Source organism: Esox lucius, chromosome 15 (genome assembly GCF_011004845.1).
Source record: "Esox lucius isolate fEsoLuc1 chromosome 15, fEsoLuc1.pri, whole genome shotgun sequence".
Classification (NCBI taxonomy): domain Eukaryota; kingdom Metazoa; phylum Chordata; class Actinopteri; order Esociformes; family Esocidae; genus Esox; species Esox lucius.
This window is the reverse complement of record NC_047583.1, coordinates 19,472,356-19,488,832: the sequence shown is the minus strand read 5'-3', so window position 1 is coordinate 19,488,832 and position 16,477 is coordinate 19,472,356.

Genomic DNA, 16,477 nt, shown 5'->3' with positions numbered 1-16,477 from the left:
TAATTTGTTTTAGTTATATTGCCAATTGTCTTCCTGCTTGTTATTATATGCATCAAATATTTTGCCACAAGTGTCTATCCTATACTCATTTTAATATAAAATATTTGAATTACAGTTTTTTTGCTGTCAAAATCCAGGATATTTTTTATGATATAGACAATACTTATCATCTTAACTGTAAAAGGAGCCACACAGAGTAAAACAAAGGCATTTAGCATCATGTTACATCAGTCAAGCATATCATTGTTTTCTGTAAAAATCTATGATCTTTTCATTCAGGAAAGCAAGTAGGTGAAATTACATCACATCATGCAGAAAAGGGATGACGCAGAAGGATGTCCATACATTTTACAAATGGGTGGTCTTGGTAAATTATACTTTAACATCAATAGGCCAATATGGCAGACATAAAATGGACACATTTCGATTTTTATTTTTATCATCACCAGAATTTAAAAAAGACAGATTACTGTGAACAATGCCAGACATGGATTTTACATAAGGTCTTAAAATTATTGTTTTTCTATTAGATTGATTTCAGTAATGAACTGCTGCGTTGATAACAATTGCTATTAAGCTGGCTCAAATAAATACCGGTGGACCCACTGCAATGCTAATGCTACCATATCTGATTAACTTTCAATTATAGAGATTATTGATTTTCTTGTGAGAATCCTAATCAATTTACCTTCTCTGGGCCGCTCTGTAAATTAATCTGATATTCTAGAATGCTACACTAATTTATGGAGGTGGTGTATTCATATTCCAATATTGTACCTTGTGGAACAACAGAAAAAGCAAAAGACATTATCCACTTCAGCTAAGATTGTTTTTAATGTGTCTGCCAATTCATTATTGAATTTCACTCTTGTTTAATGAATCTGTATGCATACTCAGCTGCTGGAGGTTGTAGAGTGTTGATAGGTTGGTCCTTGAGGGAGGCAACTGGTGGCTGTCTAATGGGGGTCTTTCGGAGAGGAGATGTAGTTGCTGATTGGTCTCTTTAATCAGAAGGTTGGCATGTTTCAAGGTGACAGGTTTAGGGAAACACTAGGTAGGCTGGATTCAGATTTGCCTATGTTGTGGGATCAGTATAAACAGGATAGAACAGGGCACATGCACACCGATACACACATACAAACACACACACACACGCACACACAGTCAATGGTGTGTGTTAGTATTCCGATGAGGTTGGAGCCGATCTCCAGTCCAGTATAAATAATGAATCAGATCTTTTATCAGGCCTTTCTCTCCAAGGATATACTCAGTGCCTGCTCCATATCCAGGCAAGCATTTTTTTCATACCTCCGTAATTGTATTATTCCTGTCTGTCTAATAATAGTCTCTCACGGCCAGTCTTCCAAAATCCTGTCTCGTTTAGATGATTTTGGAATTCTGCCAAACACCTTTGGATTTCAAGTTTGGGTTGGCATTAGGCACATTTGATTGGCTCAACTGAGATTTTTTTAATTACGTTATCCTGAGTCAGCACCAGGCGTCACGCTACCCAGACACCACCAAGTAAAGGCCTTCCCTCAACATTCAGCATTCAAACAAGGAGAACTGTGAGAGAAGTCACAGAGAGAAGCCAACAATCACATTGAAGGTGCTATAGAGTTCAGTGTATTTGAGTGCAGTAATGGTACGATCGTCCACTGACAATTTTGGATAAAACTGGCTTGTATTGGAGGCTAGTAAGAAGAAGCCATTACACCAAAAATATTATCTGAAAGCATGATTGAAGTATGCCAGAATGCATGAGAATGAATGCAGATCAGACAACACAAAGGTGGAGCTTTTTGTCCAAAACTCAAAACGTTTTGTATGGCGTAGACCTAACTGACAATATCTCAACTCACAGCATCCCTTCAGTGAAGTATGGCAGTGGTAGCATCATTCAGTCGGGATCCTTTTGGTCTGCAGGGATTGAACATCTAGTTAAAATTGAAGGATCCAAAAACTGGAAATACTGCAAGAAACCCTGCTTCAGTCCATTCAAAAATACTGATGCTTGACTACTGACTATAACTCCAAGGCCAAAGGTACATTGGCATTGCTGAAGAACAAAAAAAATGCATTGTGTAACAAGCTCAATGTCATTAATAACTAGAGGTCATCTAATCTCTCTTGTGGTATTGTTTGAATTTTCTAAGATAGTGGGCTTTGCTGGCTGGTAGGCTGGACAACTAATGCTAGATAACGTTAGCCAATTGTATTAATGTAAATATTATTGTCTTGTTTCATTTCCTGATATCAAAGTGATAAGGACCCTGGTTAATGTCCGAGTTACACAAACCTAGCTAGATATGTAGTGGCGATAATTACCACAGCTCTATTTTACCGAACCTACATTTACTTTGAATCTCATACCATGAAATGTTTACTCTTGACTGTATCCCAGTAAATTACAAGGTTACAATGTTTTTCATTATAATATTTTTTTAATTCAATGATTAAATCAGTTCAATGATTGTCCCTGAGTTTCTTGACTGATAAAGGAAAATGGAAAGATCGAATAAAAAAAGCAAAAGTTTGGGAAGGCAATAGTACTCAAATACTCCTAAAATGTAGACAAAGTTAGAAATGTAACCTAGACATTTCAATCAAACACTGATATATCAGTGGAAACTGAAGGGACCACTACTTCTAGCCAATATAATGACCACTTTTGATGGTAACATATATTTGTTGATTAATTTGGGAATTTGTGTAAAAGGTCTTTAGACATAAAATGTAGACATATATTGAACCACAGATATCATGTCCCAGACTTCAGGAGGATAAAAACCTGAAAGAAGTCAGTCTTTAACCTCAATTTAAGTTACTTCAAGTGATTGTGTCACTTTAAATTTAAAGTATTGGAATACAGAACAAAAATCCCGGTCCAAATACATATTGAGTTCACTGTACCAAGTGTACAGGTTTATACACTACTCAAAAAAAAAAATTAAGGGAACACTTAATCATCACAGTATAACACCAAGTCAATTATTAATCTGTCCAGTTTGGGAGCATAGGCGATTGTGAATCAGTGTCACCCGTTTTGGTGCAAATGAAAGTGACAACAGGTGCACTGAAAAGGGCAAAACATTTTAGCAGGTGGTGGCTACAGACAATTACTCTCTCCTTGTCTTTCCTGACTGATTCTTCTCTAGTTTTGCGTTTTTGCTAATGTCCTTGAGGTGGTACCTGCAGCCCATACAGGATGGCACATCCATATGTGCAACATCATCCAGCATGACCGCTTTGGCAGTGGGTCAGTGATGGTCCGGGGAGGCATATCCTTGGATGGCCGCACAGACCTCCACGTGCTAGCCAACAGTACCTTGACTGCTGTTAGGTACTGGGATTGAATCCTCAGACCCATCGTCAAACCTTATGCTGGTGCAGTGGGCCCTGGGTTCCTCCTGGTGAAGGACAATGCCTGGCCTCATGTGGCCAGAGTGTGTAGGCAGTTCCTGGATGACAAAGGCATTGATGCCATTTACTGGCCCTCACGTTCCCCAGACCTGAATCCAATTCAGAACCACTGGGACATATTGTATCAGTGCATCCGACAGCGCCAAGTAGCGCCACAGACTGTCCAGGAGCTCACTGATGCCCTGATCCAGTTCTGGGAGGAGATCCCCCAGGACATCATCTGCCGTCTCATCAGGAGCATGCCCAGACATAGTCGGGAGTGCATACAGGCATGTGGGGGCCATACAGGTGCCATGATAACGAGATTATCAGTGTTATTCACTCCACCTTTCATTGGTCATAATGTTAAGACTGATTGGTGTATTTCATTCATCTTTGACCTGATGTGTGATTTAACTTCTCCCTTAATTTTTTTGAGCAGTGCACATGTGTATATATATTAAATATGAGTTGGTGAGTTGGAAGCTGTTTATTCAATATGGTTCATGTTGGGTGTTTACGGATCATTGTATACATTTGTCGGCTGTATGCAGTGAATTATGCATCATGGTTCACCTTTTTGGATTTTATGCTGTCAACAAATATTGTGTCAGGATTCAAAACCATAGTGGCACTGTTCTTCCTCCATACACATTACAGCTCATCATGACATACCTGTTGTGAATGGAACCATTATCCTCGATTAGGCCGATTACTTTTACAATGGGGTACTGCTTACTGCAAGTTAATAGGGGGTTTCGACACTGATTGAATGACTGCAAATCAATCACTGTCGACTGAACTATACACTCTTTTGACATAAGCCAAACAACATCTGCATCGAACTGATAAATAGCGTTGTATGAGCATCAGAATGTGTAAATTTGCACACGTCTGTCTGACTGTGTGTCAGAGTCTGTGTGTATTTGTCATAGTTGTTCATCTTATACCGTGTCAGAGTCTGTGTGTATTTGTCATAGTTGTTCATCTTATACCGCTGGATGAGCACATTGAATGTTTCCAGTCTATTTAATTACCATTTCGACGTTGACACGCTGTGTCTGTGTTGTTGTTGATGTGCTTGGTCTCTGCGTGATTTAAATTATATCCTGTGGGAAAGAAGCATTTGTCACAATCTGCTTGACAATTGGTGGGTGGGTGGTGTCACCAATGTGTGTGACAAGTTTAAATGAGCTAGCAAAATACATAATTCCTTTCATTAAAGTGTCAAAACAACTAACTTGTAAAGGCTCTTAGTTGTTGTGTTTTGGCAATCATTCTATAAACAGTCATCATTGAACAAGTCAACATTGGCTGGATGAGACAATGAAATATTACCAGGCCAAACTCTAGGGGATTATCCATTAATCAGTTCAACTTTATTCATATAACTAATGAATGCAATGAAAGGTGTTTATAATGAAATAAAAGATGAGGAAGATTACGCTAAACAAATTACCAAACAGATTTTGATTTGATGGTAAAATAATTTAATTGCAGTGGACCTGAGGGACACAATAATTAATTTATAAATGCAATAATTAAGTTACATACAGTAACATAAAATAAATTAAATAGGATGATTAACAGCATGGCTGAAAAAAATAAAAGACTTGTGACAGATTCTCATCGGGATGTGACATGACTATTTTAACTGACACATTTTTCTTGTTTCAATGAGAACAATAATAAAAAAAGACCAAATTACATTTCATTTTAGAATGCAGTTTGAGTTCAGCGCTTAATCACACTCAAAAACGTAATCCTCGGTCTCTCCACCTACTTTTCATTCCTGCTCATCTTCCCTCCAATCTCCCTCATCTACTTTCTTCATCTGTCTAACTCTTTTCTAGAGGATGCCCTTTGTTGAGGTTCATCTTCCTGTTAACACGGTCCTTTAGCATGGTCTTTCATCATGGTCCTTCATCATGGTTCTTCATGCTGTCCGTGCAGTAACAAAATAAACAGTCTGCCGTCTTCTGTTGAATTGGACATTCTTGAAAATCATGGCATTTTCAGTTGACCGAAAACACCTTTGACCTCCAGTAGACACAACTGACTTGCAGTCAAAATTAGTTCTGAAGAGGCTATAGGTCAATTATTCCTTCATTCGTAACCAGTCTGTCTTCTTGTCAACCTGCTTACCTACCTGTATATCTGTCTGCAAATGAATGTGTGTGTCTAATAGCCAGTGAACACATACTGCGTAGACATACATCGTTCCTTCATTTGTGAGTTGATCTCTGTTGGCATTTGTTACTGCTGTCTGAATCTCATTCGTTTACCAATTTCAGCTCAACTCTGTTACATTTGTCCAACCGCATATCTGTATTTCTGTCTGTCTATTGGTCTGACTGTCTGACTGAGGCCCTCGTCCCGTAGAGCCACGCCTGTCAGGAAGAAGCAGATTAGTGCAGCATCCTGGCCAGGCCGCCACAGACCCAAGGTGATGTCATGCAGGCCCCGCCGAAGGAGAAGCCAAAAAGGACTGTGGCACCTCTGGCCACACCACCAGAGTCACATAGGGACAACTGCTGAGGCAGAGGGAGGCACCCGACGAGAGGCCCAGGGCACCGGCCATGCCAGGGAATCCTCCCAGATCCATCCAGAACCTTGGCAGAGCCTGACCATTCACCCAGTGCCCCATCAGTGGCTGTCAAGCAGGCCGGGACCCAGCGGCTGTACGACAGAAACAGTCAGCGCATTTAAAGGGGCGTGGTCCCACACATTGGGCGGTGCGAAGTGTGGCGGCTATGGACTCAGCATCACACTAATGACCTCACAGAAGGCTGGCAGGTTCTGGAACATTTCAGGGCTGGCTGACAGGGCCAGCCCTGCACCTACACACCTGCCTGCCTACAACTGAGACCTCATCAGGGGAGATATGTAAGGCCTCCTATGGAGCTGCTCAGAACCAAAGCAGAATAAAGAGTCCAGAGAAGATGTGAACCCCAGTGCTGCCTTACAAATTTACAGATTTGAGCTGTAGTGTCTCTCCGTCTAATTACCTCAGCAAAAGGATCTGCCAGATAGCACAGCCTGATTGCACATGTAAGCAGTTTGACATGTATGATCTACAGTCACATTGGTTTGGTTAGAACATATCGATAGAATGGATCATTAGAACATTTAATTACAAGTAACGCAACAATAACTGGTGAGTCTGACCACTCTGCTACAGTAAAGTATTTGATTTTGTACGTTTGCCCACTGACAAAGAGATGATCAGTCTATAATTTTTATGGTAGGTTTATTTGAACAGTGAGAGAGAGAATAACAATCCAGAAAAACGCATGTAAACATTTTTATAAATTGATTTGAATTTTAATGAGAGAAATAAGTATTTGATCCCCTCTCAATCAGAAAGATTTCTGGCTCCCAGGTGTCTTTTATACTGGTAACAAGCTGAGATTAGGAGCACAAAGGGAGTGCTCCTAACCTCAGTTTGTTACCTGTATAAAAGACACCTGTCCACAGAAGCAATGGAGAAATTATTTGTGATGATTAGCGTGCGTTTTATTGAGCGTGCCAGTACGTTTTGCGACACAACTCAGGAAAAGCACACTATTTTTGACAGTTGCTCAATAATAACTCAGTACACTTTTTAACAGTACAACAGCCAGTTGTAATTTACAAATGTAATTTTAACCAGTCAAAATCAGAAATTAGCTACATATCTAACAAGTAGGATGGTGTTTCTTGGCTGCTGTGGGTGAAATGTATTGTTGCATCATAATCAAATCCCGGAATAGCTCGTACTGACATAACAGGCATTAAGAACTCACGCTGGGAGGCCTTTGGGGCTGTTTCAACCATGAGGCATTCATGTTTTCTCACTAACACGTAAAACCCCCTGTTATATAAATGCTAAAACGTGCAAGGATGTATATCTATGGTATGATGTTGCGAACAGGCAGGAACGTTGTTGCTGAAGGAAGAATCACCAATTTGTTTGTCCTGACCTATGTGCCACGTGACCTTGGTGACCAATAAGGCACTGTACAGCAACTTTTGTAATGGTTAAGAATGTGCACTCTATGGCTCAGCATTTTCTTTTCATAGCAATTTCTAACTGTCCACTAGGCCATCAGGAGTGCCTGTTACCATCTAGTAGGCTCTCGATTAGACAGGATTTAGGGTTATGGGGTTGAGGACAAGCCTAAATCGTGCGCCAAGCTTCAGAGCATTGCAGTTTCAAATCCCGTGCCAGGCACACTCCATAATCTACAGACGGCACAACAGACGGCTCCACACTCCATAATTAAAAGGGAAAGACACTCCATATCTCTGTCGCCTGTTAGCGACTAATTGCATGCCATAGGGGAGTACTGATTTGTGAATGTAATGAATGGGAGATCATCCAATGCAACACACACTGGGTTTGAACAGAGTTCAGGGAATGTACAGTAACATAGGGTATGTCCATAGGCACTCTTTAACGCTTACTCAATAAGATATCTCATGGATAATTTCTGAAAAACTGTATTTTCACTTCCCATCTAAGACCTCCACTGACTAATAAGATGGCTACTTGATGCTTAGAAAGTCCTAAATAAAGCGAGAGGGATAGAGATAAATACATTCTAATGAATCTTCCTAATCAAGAGAGCTCATCTGGAGCTGCAAGGGGGATTATTGAATTCTCAGCCTTGGAGGAATTTTAATGACGTTTTTCTCCACCTGTGAAAAGGCCTCTTTCCCTTTGTCAATGGCGCTCAATAAGGCAGCCATCCATGTAATAAGATGTTCATTTTGAAATCCTGTATTTGGCCCTCTGCTCTTTATACCTGGAGAGAGACAGCGATAGATGGATGGAGAGATAGAGAGGGAGAGAACACTAACCCAACACATTTGGGTTACAGTAGATTTCACCCAAATGGGTTGACTTACAAAAGACTGGCCAAAAATATGAATGTGTTATTGTTATTCCCGGCATTCTAGTTTCATCTCAATGGCTGGGATAATGTAAAAAAAAAAAAGCTGAATACCCATATTATTGCTTAGGATTCACCACATACTGCGAGGCACCTGAGTTTTAGTTGGAATAAACTGTGAGTTAGAATTGCATATTGGACACTTTGCAGCAGACAGTCGTTTGAAGTAAATTAGGTTCCATTATGTGGAACGCTGTTCCGATCCGAATGGACTCTTAAGGCAAGCCCATGTAACTGTGACGATTCAGGAACTGACATTCACTCACATAAGATTCCTACTATAAGCCCTCTCACCCATGTGCCAGAATGGATGGTGTAATGGTCGTAAACCAAATAGTAGACATTTGCATTTAGTGTTCACAAGAATGGGGATGCAATTGAGAATGACTAGGAAGACATTCAACGAGAACATACCATATTTACAAAAATGAGATACAGGGGACATTACTCAATCCTCTCAATATGTTTGCTGTAAAAGCAAAAAAGTAAAGTGTACACGGCTGATTTGTCCTTTAGATAGTTAGTAATATACACTCACCTAAAGGATTATTAGGAACACCTGTTCAATTTCTCATGAATGCAATTATCTAATCAACCAATCACATGGCAGTTGCTTCAATGCATTTTGGGGTGTGGTCCTGGTCAAGACAATTTCCTGAACTCCAAACTGAATGTCAGAATGGGAAAGAAAGGTGATTTAAGCAATTTTGAGCATGGCATGGTTGTTGGTGCCAGACGGGCCAGTCTGAGTATTTCACAATCTGCTCAGTTACTGGGATTTTCACACACAACCATTTCTAGGGTTTACAAAGAATGGTGTGAAAAGGGAAAAACATCCAGTATGCGGCAGTCCTGTGGGCGAAAATGCCTTGTTGATGCTAGAGGTCAGAGGAGAATGGGCCAACTGATTCAAGCTGATAGAAGAGCAACTTTGACTGAAATAACCACTCGTTACAACCGAGATATGCAGCAAAGCATTTGTGAAGCCACAACACGCACAACCTTGAGGCAGATGGGCTACAACAGCAGAAGACCCCACCGGGTACCACTCATCTCCAAATCTCCAAATAGGAAAAAGAGGCTACAATTTGTACAAGCTCACCAAAATTGGACATTTGAAGACTGGAAGAATGTTGCCTGGTCTGATGAGTCTCGATTTCTGTTGAGACATTCAGATGGTAGAGTCAGAATTTGGCGTAAACAGAATGAGAACATGGATCCATCATGCCTTGTTACCACTGTGCAGGCTGGTGGTGGTGGTGTAATGGTGTGGGGGATGTTTTCTTGGCACATTTTAGGCCTCTTAGTGCCAATTGGGCATCGTTTAAATGCCACGGCCTACCTGAGCATTGTTTCTGACCATGTCCATCCCTTTATGACCACCATGTACCCATCCTCTGATGGCTACTTCCAGGAGGATAATGCACCATGTCACAAAGCTCGAATCATTTCAAATTGGTTTCTTGAACATGACAATGAGTTCACTGTACTGAAATGGCCCCCACAGTCACCAGATCTCAACCCAATAGAGCATCTTTGGGATGTGGTGGAACGGGAGCTTCGTACCCTGGATGTGCATCCCACAAATCTCCATCAACTGCAAGATGCTATCCTATCAATATGGGCCAACATTTCTAAAGAATTCTTTCAGCACCTTGTTGAACCAATGCCACGTAGAATTAAAGCAGTTCTGAAGGCGAAAGGGGGTCAAACACAGTATTAGTATGGTGTTCCTAATAATCCTTTAGGTGAGTGTATGTCGCTTTAGAGTAAGAGCTAATACTATAATTTAATTTATCCTAAGGAGAAAAACTTTTCTGTAGGAACTGATTCCTAGTTAATTCTATGTAATACCAGCGAAAGAGTCTGTACAACAAGTGTCCAGTGCATACAGATACCTGTGCTAAATATTTCTCTCCTGTTCTTAGTTTTTTTGCAATTACTAAGCTTGGGAAAAGCTTGGAAACAGCCCAGGCAATGACAAGTGTAACTATTTTCACAGGATCCCTGGCAATCAAAACACAAGCTCCGACAGACACCAAAACACACACCTGAGTTATATAAAAGCATCAGTGCAACATCTGTGATTGCGGTGGAGATGAAATTGTCTCAGTCAACATTCTTGCCAATGCGGAGGAGTTAATCTTAACTGGCTTTCATGTTTGCATCAGACAGCCTTGTATACCTACAGAATATGACATCTCATTTGGAAACGAAGCTACAGGGACAGGTGGAGGAGTCTCACTGCGGTTTTACAGTTCACCGAGTGTGAAGAAGTGGGTTTGAAGAAGAGCTTGTGCCCCTCTTTTACCCCTCCTCTCCACCTACTCACTCCATTTTGATCTAGACTCCTATTTAAAGTAAACAGATGTCTCTCTCTCTTTACAGAAATACACTCAGGAATATCTTTGCCAATTAGGGGGATGTCTTTTGAATTTGTCTGTATTTCCTCTTGATCCTAACATGAAAATAAAACCAAGCTGAATGTCTTTTCTAGATCAGCATGGTGGACACTATGAAGTGAGCAGGTTCACTCAGGATCAGCTCTCTGAGCTTCATCACCTGGGAGAAACTGCATCCCTGGATCAATACATCCAATCACAGATGTGTTTCAGATTGGGACAAGGAGAGTTATCTAGAATCTGTAATGTTATACTTTAGACACAACAGAAGCAAAATCTTAAAACTAGTGCTGTCAAACAATTAAAATAATTTATTGTGAATAGTCACATAAAATTCGGTAGTTAATTAATCCCAATTTTAAAAGATGTTAAAATGTTGCCCTAAATAGAAACATTTCTCTTTAAAAAGCAGTGCATTATGTTAAAGACATATTCTTTTGTAAACTATGGACAGTGCACGATCTGTATTTTTTTAAGTTGGTCCATCAGAACTGGACATGTCATGGCCCTTAAAGGCTCCCCTCAATTTACCACAATGACTGGCAGAATATATTTGTAACCCAAATCTAAATATAAAGTGGTTGATCTCTGATCCCATTGATCTACCATCAACTACCAATATGCTGTTGATCAAGGAACCAACTATAATAACGGCTATGTTAGGTTACTGTATCACACATATCAGCCCCTCTATCTGGGCTGCAGGCATGTCATCCAACTCTGTCATCCAAATCACAGCTATACTTTTTGGGGTATTATCCTTTTATTTGTATTTTTAAGTGAAAGTGCCAGTTTTGGTGAGGGTAGATTTGGTTCCAATGAGTATGAGTTCTGTTTTGTCACTATTTAGTTTGTGAAGGTTTTCTTTCATCCATGCTTTTTTTGCCGTCAGACAGGATTCAATATGGGTCAGAGGTGGGTTGCTGAGAGATTTGGAGACTAGATATATTTGTATGTCATCAGCATAGCAGTGGAAATTAAGGTAAAAGTGACAGAGGATTTGACCAAGGGGAAGGATGTAGATGATAAAAAGTAGGGGACCAAATACTGAGCCCTGAGGGACAGCTTGAGTGGCTGTGGCTGAGTCTGAGGCCTTTGAGTAAAATGTAATAGGTTAGCTTAGTGAGATAGGAGATCAACCAGGAGAGTGCAGTTTCTGGCCGAAAACCAGACTGAAAAGGTGCCAATGAAGTTACCCAACACTTTTGAAAGAAAAGTGACAGCTCCCGCTCAAGTCAAGCTCTAACTAGTGATAGTTCTGAGGCTCAAAATGTGATAACGGAGAGAAAAATAGTTCACGTCATTAAGCATTTTCAACTGAGCTACTGTAGGCCGACTCTCTGACATATCTGTCATGCCTTGCGCTCATGCCGTGCTTAGCACTAATACTGCTACGTACGAGCATATGCTCTGAGGTGGTCGAGTATTAATGCTAGGCTGCGCTCATACATAGATTCAACAGTCCCTAGCTGATTATGGATTTTCAAGTTCATTATCTGGTAAGAATAATACACTGCACTGTATTTCTCAAAAAGTTATTAAACCATTTTATACAGATATATATATATACAGTGGGGAGAACAAGTATTTGATACACTGTAGATTTTGCAGGTTGTCCCACTTACAAAGCATGTAGAAGTGTGTAATTTTTATCATAGGTACTCTTCAACTGTGAGTGACGGAATAAAAAAATCCAGAAAATCACATTGTATGATTTTTTAATTTGCATTTTTTTGCATGACATAAGTATTTGATATATCAGAAAAGCAGAACTTAATATTTTGAACAGAAAACTTTGTACCAAAAATTACAGAGATCATACATTTCCTGTAGTTCTTGACCAGGTTTGCACACACTGCAGAAGGGATTTTGGCACACTCCTCCATACAGACCTTCTCCAGATCCTTCAGGTTTCGGGGCTGTCGCTGGGCAATATGGACTTTCAGCTCCCTCCAAAGATTTTCTATTGGGTTCAGGTCTGGAGACTGGCTAGGCCACTCCAGGATCTTGAGATGCTTCTTATGGAGCCACTCCTTTGTTTCCCTGGCTGTGTGTTTCGGGTCATTGTCATGCTGGAAGACCCAGCCATGACCCATCTTTAATGCTCTTACTGAGGGAAGGAGGTTGTTGGCCAAGATCTCACGATACATGGCCCCATCCATCCTCCCCTCAATACGGTGCAGTCGTCCTGTCCCCTTTGCAGAAAAGCATCCCCAAAGTATGATGTTTCAACCTCCATGATTCAAGGTTGGGATGGTGTTCTTGGGTTTGTACCCATCCTTCTTCTTCCTCCAAACACGGCGAGTGGAGTTTAGACCAAAAAGTCTCATCAGACCACATGACCTTCTCCCATTCCTCCTCTGGATCATCCAGATGGTCATTGGCAAACTTCAGACGGGCCTGGACATGCGCTGGCTTGAGCAGGGGGACCTTGCGTGCACTGCAGGATTTTAATCCATGATGGCATAATGTGTTACTAATGGTTTTCTTTGAGACTGTGGTCCCAGCTCTCTTCAGGTCATTGACCAGGCCCTGCCGTGTAGTTCTGGGCTGATCCCTCACCTTCCTCATGATCATTGATGCGCCACGAGGTGAGATCTTGCATGGAGCCAGAGACCGAGGGAGATTGACCGTCATCTTGAACTTCTTCCATTTTCTAATAATTGTGCCAACAGTTGTTGCCTTCCTACCAAGCTGCTTGCCTATTGTCCTGTAGCCCATCCAAGCCTTGTGCAGGTCTACAATTCAATCCCTGATGTCCTTACACAGCTCTCTCGTCTTGGCCATTGTGGAGAGGTTGGAGTCTGTTTGATTGAGTGTGTGGACAGGTGTCTTTTATACAGGTAACCAGTTCAAACAGTTAATACAGGAGGGCTTCTTAAAGAAAAACTAACAGATCTGTGAGAGCTGGAATTCTTACTGGTTGGTAGGTGATCAAATACTTATGTCATTCAATAAAAGGCAAATTAATTATTTAAAAATCATACATTGTGATTTTCTGGATTATAGTTTTAGATTCTGTCTCTCACAGTTTAAGTTTACCTATGATAAAAATTACAGACCTGCTTTGTAAGTAAGAAAACCTGCAAAATCGGCAGTGTATCAAATACTTGTTCTCCCCACTGTAGCATAATATTATGTTGCATTCTTACTTCAAGATCTGAATGAAAGACATGAGAAACACTACATTACTCTCAAATATTTGAATACTGTATATCAACATTATATATACATATGACATCCCTTTCTTCCTCTGTTTCTAGTGGTCTAGATGAAAATTGAGTGTTTCTTCATTAGACCTTGATTTAAATCTGATCTCCCAGACACCTGTCCCAATCTTGGTTAATGTGATGTTGCAAATATTTTAACTAAGATGGCAAGATATCATTATTGTTAACTAACATTTATTTTGTCTAAAACGATGGGATCTTTATGTTTTTGTAATGGTATTTTATTAACGTATTTAAGTGAAAAAGACTTTTGCAGCAAATGTGGAGTCACATGAGGATTTCTTACAACAGACCTCCCCATTACAACAAAGCATGTAGTGTAATAGGCTAGAGATGAAATAAGAACTGACTATATTTACAGGATGGTGAAACTGCACAAGGTTTTTACAAAAATCACTTAGGTTATCCTGAGAGAATTTAGGGTTTGGAAATATCTGTCTTTGTCTAATCCATATCAATTTCACGATGTAGAATTCGCTATTGGATGCAAGTTCAGTAGAATTGAAATGGCACTGGAAAAACTTTTTACTTAGTACATGAAACCCCACCTGTGTGTCATGCCCAAGGGAAAGTGTGACATCATCACATTCTATAATAAATAACTATGTGTATATGTTTATGGAATAAACTTTCCTTTTCAGATAAACTGTATCTGTCTGATTCCCTTAGTAAATGGATTGCATAGGGCTTACGGAATGCAATGTTTGAACAGAATAAAAAATATTCTGAAGGTCTTGTCACAAAAATGACAAACTAAAAAATACATTAGACTTAACAGAGTCTCTGGAACCCGAGAATCTCAGTTGTTTTGCTCTACAACCCACACAAGCTTCGGTATTCATCAAAAGGTAAGTACCGTTGCTGTTAAAAATGTGAAGAAACGATAGCTGTGCATATGCAGAACCACTCATGAAAGAATTGTTTTTATTGTTTATTCTTTTTTGGTAGAATATCAATTTATCTATGTATGTTTAACGAAGGGTTACTCAGTAGAATTATGAGTATGGTTACATTTACTTGCAATTAAATGTAATTCTGATTGTATGTACTGTAACAGTCGACTTTTGTTATCCCTGGGTAAAAACATTATGATTTGAGTTAAAAGCTTTATTACTGTCTTTATACTCCATCTTTGGGGAGGGTAACTTTAGTGTCCTTAGAAATCCTAAAGCAGCAGTTTCCAAAAAAAAAAAAAATACATGTACACTTAAATTATACTCGACTAACACAAACATCAGCCATAATAGACTTTGTCCTAGACTCATTGACCCACTACCAAAGCCCAAAAGTCTGTATATATTATTTAAATTTAGTTATGAGCTTTAAGGCCTGGTCCAGTCTAAGGTTTGTTATATCCACACTAAGTTAAAATATCTTAATAAAATGGTATAAATTACCCTAATGCCTTTTTAGTGATTATGTATTTTGTTATAATGGTGTTTCTGCCAGTTTGGGTATTTCTGGCCAGCTGCATAACATCTTAAGGCTTTGATTACCACTGTTAAGGCCGGGTGTTTCTGTAAAGCACTTTGTGACAACTGCTGTTTTAAAAAGGGCTTTATAAATAAATTTGATTGATTGATTGTTCATTTGTGTAAAGAGGTGGTATTTAAACTCTCCTGCCAGTCAGTCAGGTCTGTATATTCAAATATCAAATATTTTTTTCCCATCAGAACACCCACATGACAAAACTGAGCATTAGAAGTGCCAAAGAAGGCACAGGGAAATACAGTATAATATATACATATAATATGTTTGACATTACCAGTCAAAAGGTCAGACACACCCACTCATTCAGGGGTATTTATTTATTTTTACTATTTTTCACATTGTAGAATAATAGTGAACACATCAAAACTATGAGATAACACACATGGAATCTTAGAGCAAACCAAAAAAGTGTTAAAGAGATCAAAATATATTTCATATTGTAGATACTTCAAAGTAGCCACCTTTTGCCTTGATGATAGCTTTGCACACTATTTGCATTCTCTCAACCTATGCCTTGTTAAAAGGAGCAGACATCTCAAAATTAACTGTTCAGAGGAGACTGGGTGAATAAGGACTGTATGGTCAATTTGTTGCTAAGAAACCACTACTAAAGGACAACAATAAGAAGAGATTTGCTTGGGCCAAGAAACACAATAAATGGACATTTGAGAGGTGGAAATCTTTCCTTTGGTCTGATGATTCCAAGTTTGAGGTTTTTGGTTCCAACCAGTGTTACTGTGAGACGCAGAGTGGATGAACGGATGATCTCTGCATGTGTGATTCCCACCAGAAAGCATGGAGGAGGAGGTGTGATGTTGTGGGGGTGCTTTGCTGTTGATACTGTCTGTGATTTATTTAGATTCAAGGTACACTCAACCGTGGCTACCATAGCATTCTCCAGTGATAAAGCATCCCATCTGGTTTGTGATAATTGATCATTTAATTTGATTCCATATGTTATTTCAGAGTTTTGATGTCCTACAATGTGGAAAATAGTAATTATAATGAAATACCCTTG